General features: G+C 37.8%; 1 long non-coding RNA gene across 1 annotated transcript; it reads left to right on the top strand.

Moving 5' to 3' along the window:
* The first annotated feature begins 288 nt into the window (after window positions 1–288).
* LOC132342416 (uncharacterized) lies at window positions 289–7,377 on the top strand. Its single transcript, XR_009490782.1, has 3 exons — window positions 289–1,575; window positions 3,570–3,619; window positions 7,073–7,377. It is a non-coding gene; the product is annotated as an uncharacterized lncRNA (long non-coding RNA).
* Window positions 7,378–8,455: the final 1,078 nt, after the last annotated feature.

The following is an 8,455-nucleotide window of genomic DNA, read 5'->3' on the forward strand; positions in this document are numbered from 1 at the left end:
TGAGGGTCAGACATGACTGAGCGACTTCACTTTCACTTTTCACTTTCATACATTGGAGAAGGAAATGGCAACCCACTCCAGTGTTCTTGCCTGGAGAATCCCAGGGACGGGGGAGCCTGGTGGGCTGCTGTCTCTTGGGTCACACAAAGTCGGACACTACTGAAGTGACTTAGCAGCAGCAGCATACATATGTCCCCTCATTCTTGAACCTCCCTCCCACCTTCCACCCTTTCCCACTCCTCTAGGTTGTTACAGAGCCTTGGTTTAAGTTCCCTGAGTCATACAGAAATTTTCCATTAGCTCTCTAATTTGCATATGGTACTGCGTATGCTTCCATGCTGCTCTCTCCATTCGTCTCATCTGGGCTTCCCTCATAACTCAGTTGGTAAAGAATCTGCCTGCAATTCAGGAGATCCTAGTTCGATGATTGGGTTGGGAAGATCCGCTTGAAAAAGGATAGGCTACATACTCCAGTATTCTTGGGCTCCCCTTGTGGCTCAGCTGGTAAAGAATCCGCCTGCAATGTGGGAAACCTGGGTTCAATCTCTAGATTGGGAAGATCCCCTGAAGAAGGGAAAGGCTAACCATTGCAGTCTTCTGGCCTGGATGGGGTCGTAAAGAGTCAGATATGACCGAGCGACCTTCACCTTGACTCTCTCCTTCCTCCCCACCACACATGTCCATAAGTCTGTTCTCTATGTCTGCATCTCCATTGCTTCCCTGCAAATAAGTTCATCAATACCATCGTTTTGATTCCATGTATATGTGTTATATGTGATATTTATTATATATATGATTTTGTATTAATTTTTACAAGAATATATTGGGATAAACAATGTGTTGTATTTTAAATCTGGATTATAATTAATATTAGCCATATACTGTTTATTTTATAGGACTTTGGTGATTGTTGGAATTTGTACTACTACTGATATTATTTTAGTACATCTGCTAGCTACAGTAGTAAATAGTGCATTTGCTCAATTAATTTATGACAAAGGAGCTACGAATATACAGTGGGGAAAGACAGTCCAACAAATGGTGTTGAGACAACTGGTCAGCCACATGCCAAAAAAAAAAAAAAAAAACTGAATCACTATCTTACACTACACACAAAAATTAACTCAAAAGAGAGTTTAAACACTTGCATATAATACTTAAAACCACAGAATCTCTCCCCAGTTTTCTCAGTCCATTAAATTCCTCATTAAATAATGTGCATTGACGGACTCTAGAAATAACTATAGCACCAAGGAAAAAACTGCAGCAGCTATCGATAGGAAGGACATTGTTCCCCATCAGATATTATGCTTGAGCATACATAAGTGATTAGAAAAATCCAAATTGTCCGTGGAAGCAAAAACTTTGATGAAGGTTCTAAACAACCCTTTCTTTGAAGAGAGAAACGATAGGAAACATGATTTTATCAAGTACCTAGTTTTTTTTTTTTTTTTAATCTACAGGAAAGATGAGTTCTGTAAAATAAGAGCTAAAATGATTAAATTATAAAGTAAACTTTGAGTTGAAACACCCACTATGATGACTAACCAAAACAACAGAAAATAACAAGTGCTGGTAAGTATTTGGAGAAATAGGAGTGCTTGTGCAATGCTAGTGGGGATGTAAAATGATTTTCTTTGCTGCTATCACATATAGTAGCTTACATGTGTGCTTAGTTGCTCAGTCGAACCTGACTCTCTACAATCCCATGGACTATAGGCTTCCAGGTTCTTCTGTCCATGGGGTTTCCCTGGAAAGAATACTGGAGTGTGTTGCCATTTCCTCCTCCAGGGGATCTCTGAGTGTCCTTACATTAAGACCAGAATTACTATACGACTAGAAATTCCACTCCTAAGCTATATAGCCCAAAGTACTGAAAACAGATACTCAAACAAATAGTTGTACACTGATGTTTATGGCAAGACTACTTGCAGTAGCAAAAAGGTCACTATGGACACAGCCCAAATACCAATGGATAGATGAATAGACAAATTGTAGCATTTTACATACCATGGAATATTACTCAAGCATAAAAGAAATTAAATACTGATACGTGCTAAAGACAAAAATGAAGGTAGAAAACATTATGCTAAGTGAAAGAGTCAAGATGCAAAAAGTCACATATTGCAAGATTTCATTGATACTAAACATCCAGAATATGTTAATACAGTAGAGACAAAGCAGATGCGTGGTTGTCAGGGACTAGGAAGAGGTGTAAATAGAGAATAATTGCTTAATGGGTAAAAAGGTTTATTTTGGGATGATGAAGTGTTTTTGAACTAGTTAAAGCAGTAGTTGTACTGCATTGTGAATAAATTAAATGTCCCTGAATTATTCACTTTGAAATGCTTAATCTGATGTTATGTGAATTTCACATCAACAAAAAGATGAAAATAAAGTTGAGGTAAAAGTAAATTTTGATGAGTCAGGCAAGAATTAATACTCCAGAGGATTGGAGAGAAAAGCTAGTAATTGCCAAGGGGCAATATAATCAAACAAAGAATATTGTAGAGAAAACACACAGGGCAAACACATGCATGTTAATTATACAAAGAAATATGTCTGCATATCAGTCTTCCTTCAGACATTTCTTCATTCAACTAAATGTAGGAAAAATCAAAATAATATATTGAGAGTCTTGAAGTGAAGAGTACTAACAAAAGTATATAGCATGAACATTTTATTTATACATGAATGTTGTAGAAATGTTTTTAGTTTTACAAAATTGGATAAAACTACACAAAAGTGGATAAATAATTGATTTTATTTTCATGAATGAAAATATTTGAAAGAACTTAAAAATATGAAGGAAATACTACAGAAAACAGTCTAGAGATTCCTCAAAAAATCAAATATAACACTATTTTGATCCATCAATTCCAATCCTGAGTATATATCTGAAGAAAACAGAAATAATAATTCAAAAAGATATGTACACCCCAGTGTTCACAGCAGCACTGTTTACAATTGCCAAGATATGGAAGCAATTTAACTTTCCATCAACACAGGAGTGGATAAAAAATATGTAATATATACCATATATATTATATTTTATATATATGTCATATATAACTATTACATATAAGGCTTCCCTAGTGGCTCAATGGTAAAGAATCCACCTGCAATACAGGAGACCAAGGTTCTATCCCTAGGTTGGGAAGATTCCCTGGAGGAGGCCATGGCAACCTGCTCCAGTATTCTTGCCTGGAGAACCCCACGGACAGAGGAACCTGTGGGCAATAGTCCATAGTGTCACAGTCAAACATGACTGAAGTGACTGAGCATGCACACATGCACATATTATATATATTAAGTGCATACAATGGAATGTTACTCTCATAAAAAGAGTTCAAATGTGTGGTTACCAGAGGTGACTGGACTATTGGGGAGGGAGAACTGAATGAAAGTGATCAAAAGGAACAAACTTACTGTTATAAATAAGGGGTGTAATAGCAATATGATAAATAGAGTTAACACTGCTATCTATCATATATGAGAATTAAGAGAGCAAATCCTGAGATTTTTTATCAAAATAGTTGTTTCTATTTCTTTAATTTTATTCCTATCAGAGATGATGGATGTTCACTGAATGTACTGTGGTCATCATTTCCTGATGTATGTAAGTCAAATTACTATGCTGTATATTTTAAACTTGGTCAGGTCTGTGTGTCAATTATATATACATGAAACTGGAAGAAAATGCAAAAAAAAAAAAAAAATATATATATATATATATATATATATATATATACATACACACACACATCACCAACTCCCAGAGTTCACTCAGACTCATGTCCATCGAGTCATGGATGCCATCCAGCCATCTCATCCTCTCGTCCCCTTCTGATCCTACCCGAATCCTTCCCAGCATCAGAGTATGTTCCAATGAGTCAACTCTTCACAAGAGGTGGCGAAAGTACAGCGGTTTCAGCTTTAGCATCATTCCTTCAAAAGAAATCCCAGGGCTGATCTCCTTCAGAATGGACTGGTTGGATCTCCTTGTAGTCCAAGGGACTCTCAAGTGTCTTCTCCAACACCACAGTTCAAAAGTATCAATTCTTCAGCGCTCAGCTTTCTTCACAGTCCAACTCTCACATCCATACATGAACACTGGAAAAACCATAGCCTTGACTAGACGGACCTTTGTTGGCAAAGTAATGTCTCTGCTTTTGAATATGCTATCTAGGTTGGTCATAACTTTCCTTCCAAGGAGTAAGCATCTGTTAATTTCATGGCTGCAATCACCATCTGCAGTGATTTTGGAGCCCCCAAAAATAAAGTCTGACACTGTTTCCCCATCTATTTGCCATAAAGTGATGGGACCAGATGCCATGATCTTCGTCTTCTGAATGTGGAGCTTTAAGCCAACTTTTTCACTCTCCACTTTCACTTTCATCAAGAGGCTTTTGAGTTCTTCTTCACTGTATATCTGAGGTTATTGATATTTCTCCCAGCAATCTTTATTCCAGCTTGTGCTTCTTCAAGCCCAGCATTTCTCATGATGTACTCTGCATATAAGTTAAACAAGCAGGGTGACAATATACAGCCTTGATGAACTCCTTTTCCTATTTGGAACCAGTCTGTTGTTCCATGTCCAGTTCTAACTGTTGCTTCCTGACCTGCATATAGGTTTCTCAAGAGGCAAGTCAGGTGATCTGGTATTCCCACCTCTTTCTGAATTTTCCACACTTTCTTGTGATCCACACAGTCAAAGGCTTTGGCATAGTCAATAAAGCAGAAATATATGTTTTTTCTGGAACTCTTTTGCTTTTTCCATGATCCAGTGGATGTTTGCAACTTGATCTCTGGTTCCTCTGCCTTTTCTAAAACCAGCTTGAATATCTGGAAGTTCACGGTTCACATATTGCTGAAGCCTGGCTTGGAGAATTTTGAGCATTACTTTACTAGCATGTGAGATGAGTGCAATTGTGTGGTAGTTTAGCATTCTTTGACATTGCCTTTCTTTGGGATTGGAATGAAAACTGACCTTTTCCAGTCCTGTGGCCACTGCTGAGTTTTCCAAATTTGCTGGCATATTGAGTGTAGCACTTTCACAGCATCATGTTTCAGGATTTGAAATAGCTCTACTGGAATTCCATCACTTCCAATAGCTTTGTTCATAGTGATGCTTCTAAGGCCCACCTGACTTCACATTCCAGGATGTCTGGCTCTAGGTCAGTGATCACAGCATCGTGATTATCTCGGTCGTGGAGATCTGTTTTTACAGTTCTTCTATGTATTCTTCAGAGAAGGCAATGGCACCCCACTCTGGTACTCTTGCCTGGAAAATCCCATAGGCAGAGGAGCCTGGTAGGCTGCAGTCCGTGGGGTCGCTAAGAGTCGGACACGACTGAGTGATTTCACTTTTACTTTTCACTTTCATGCATTGGAGAAGGAAATGGCAACCCACTCCATTGTTTTTGCCTGGAAAATCCCAGGGACGTGGAAGCCTGGTGGGCTACCGTCAATGTGGTCGCATAGAGTCTTACACGAATGAAGTGACTTAGCAGTCTGTGTGTTCTTGCCACCTCTTCTTAATATCTCCTGCTTCTGTTAGGTCCATACCATTTCTGTCCTTTATCGAGCCCTTCTTTGCATGAAATGTTCCCTTGGTATCTCTAATTTTCATGAAGAGATCTCTAGTCTTTCCCATTTTGTTGTTTTCCTCTATTTCTTTGCATTGATCGCTGAGGAAGGCTTTCTTATCTCTTCTTGCTATTCTTTGGAACTCTGCATTCAGATGCTTATATCTTTCCTTTTCTCCTTTGCTTTTGACTTCTCTCTTCCTTTCACAGCTATTTGTAAGGCCTCCCCAGACAGCCATTTTGCTTTTTTGCATTTCTTTTCCATGAGGATATCCTGTTATCTTAAAATGTGTATTATGGGAGTGGGTCTGATAAGATCTTTCTATTGTTAGTTCTAATCCTGTCGTCTTAAAATATAAATTGTGGGAATGGGTCTAGTAAGACCTTTACAACCTTGAGACATTCTTTTGATTTACTGTAATAACCAATTGAAAAAGTATAGACCTCCCTTGCTAAGACTAGTGAGGGGGCACTCTCCGTCCCCCTTCTGATGTTCATGTGAGAAGCTTGCTCTGTCCCTTTTCATAATTTAATAAAACTGCTACACAAAAGGTCTTGAGTGATCAAGCCTGGTCCATGGACCCAAAGCTAAATCATCTTTGGAGATCAGGAACCCATAAGCTATCATTTCCTAATTTTGCTAGGTATAGTTTGATTTTGGATATCAATAATTAAATGTTTTAAATCAACAAGGCACAATCAGAACAAATGTCACTGATAATTAGCACATAGGTAATGCATCTGTGAAATTTTAAGGGTATAATTCTAAAATTTTGTTTTAAGGGAACAATTTATTTTGATTCTTCTGAAATTCAATTTATATTTAAACATATTATATTTTATTTCATTAAAACCTAATAAGCTCTTGACAGAGAAAAAGAGTTTTTTGAACCCTACTAGAGAGAGATAGGGCTTCCCAGGTGGCATTAGTGGTTAAGATCCCCCCTGCCAATGGAGGAGACACAGGAGATGTGGGTTCGATCCCATGGTTGGGAAGATCCCTTGGAGAAGGTCACCGCAACCCACTCCAGCATTCTTGCCTGGAGAATTCCATGGATAGAGGAATCTGGCAGGCTACAGTCTGTGAGGTCTGTGGAGTTGGACACGACGGAGGAACAAACACATACACATGTGTAAGTTAAGTGTCATGCAAAATAAAACATTATGTTTCTATGTAACTGTTATTTCAAGTTTTCAAGTAAATATTCTGTGTTAAGAAAGATGGTGTTACATATCTAAAAAATAATCAATCTTCCAATAGATATACACTGACCTTGTAAAGTGTGATCTCTTAGTGGTAGTGGTATATTGAAGTGGATTACAAAAATTATGTTTTAAATCATATGCTAATTAAACTTCAGAGAAACTTCAAAGGAAAAATAGCGATCATATGAACAGGTACCCCAAATATAGTACAATGAAGTTATATAATATGAAACAATATATGTTGAAACATAAATAATTAATGTCTACTTTTATTGTAGACCTTAAATCGATATGGGAAAACAAGCGGAAATGTGTAAGCTCTATATAGAGAAGATGCCCAGAAATCAGTATTGTGAAATCAAAGATGGAAAAAGAGAACTTCAGAATTTGGGACACAGAGATGAATCGGTCTTCCGTATTTTTTAAAATGACTTACAAAATAAAACTGTAGAGAAAATGGGCAAAGTACATATTCTATCATGATAAAGAATGATTTCCTAGAGATTAAGAATTGTTTTTAATTTGGAAAAATTATACTAAGTCCTGAGCAAAATGAATGAAACAAATCTGTACCAAATGAATATAATAAAATGGTAGGACGTCAAAAAAGAAAGAAACATGCCAACTCATACTATTGGAAACAGTACAGTAGGAAATATCACAATTCTGGCATTAGAATTTGTCCTAAAGATAACAATACTAGCTTACTTTGTTTTTGTGTGTATATGTGTATGTGTTTTGTGTGATTCTTTTTCCTGTTTTTTTAGTTGCAGCACTGACATGTAACATTGTGCAGATTTAAGGTGTACAATTCGTTGATATGTTACATTTATGAAATAAGTGATTAGCACTCAGCTTTAGCTGACTCCTCTATCACATGACATCATTATCAGCTCTTTTTTTGTGGTGAGAAAAGTTAAGTTCTAGTTTCTTAGCAACTTTAAAGACAAAGTTTTAATTCAATCCATTGACCTAAGCTCAACGCTTTGTGTGTGTGTTCGTGTGTGTGTGTGTGTGTGTGTGTGTGTGTGTGATGAGTCCACTGTTACAGATACAGCTTAGTGTCTCTAAATTTAGACTTCTTGAAAACTCGTTGTCAACTCTTCTTTCCTTGAATAAAGTAGAAGTGATTAAAATGTTCAATTACAGAATCAACTGACAAATGACAAGCTACACAACAGATTCAAGAAATGAATTAAACTCAACATAGCACACAGATACTAAAATTAGTCTATTTCTGAGTAATTGTTTCAGTTCAGTTCAGTCGCTCAGTCGTATCCGACTCTTTGTGACCCCATGAACAGCACGCCAGGCCTCCCTGTCCATCACCAACTCCCGGAGTTCACTCAGACTCACGTCCATCGAGTCAGTGATGCCATCCAGCCCTCTCATCCTCTGTCATCCCCTTCTCCTCCTGCCCCCAATCCCTCCCAGCATCAGAGTCTTTTCCAATGAGTCAACTCTTCACATGAGGTGGCCAAAGTACTGGAGTTTCAGCTTTAGCATCATTCCTTCCAAAGAAATCCCAGGGCTGATCTCCTTCAGAATGGACTGGTAGGATCTCCTTGCAGTCCAAGGGACTCTCAAGAATCTTCTCCAACACCACAGTTCAAAGGTATCAATTCTTCAGCACTCAGCTTTCTTCACAGTCCAACTCTCAC

This window comes from Bos taurus, chromosome 16 (assembly GCF_002263795.3).
Source record: "Bos taurus isolate L1 Dominette 01449 registration number 42190680 breed Hereford chromosome 16, ARS-UCD2.0, whole genome shotgun sequence".
In the NCBI taxonomy this organism is placed as follows: Eukaryota; Metazoa; Chordata; class Mammalia; order Artiodactyla; family Bovidae; genus Bos; species Bos taurus.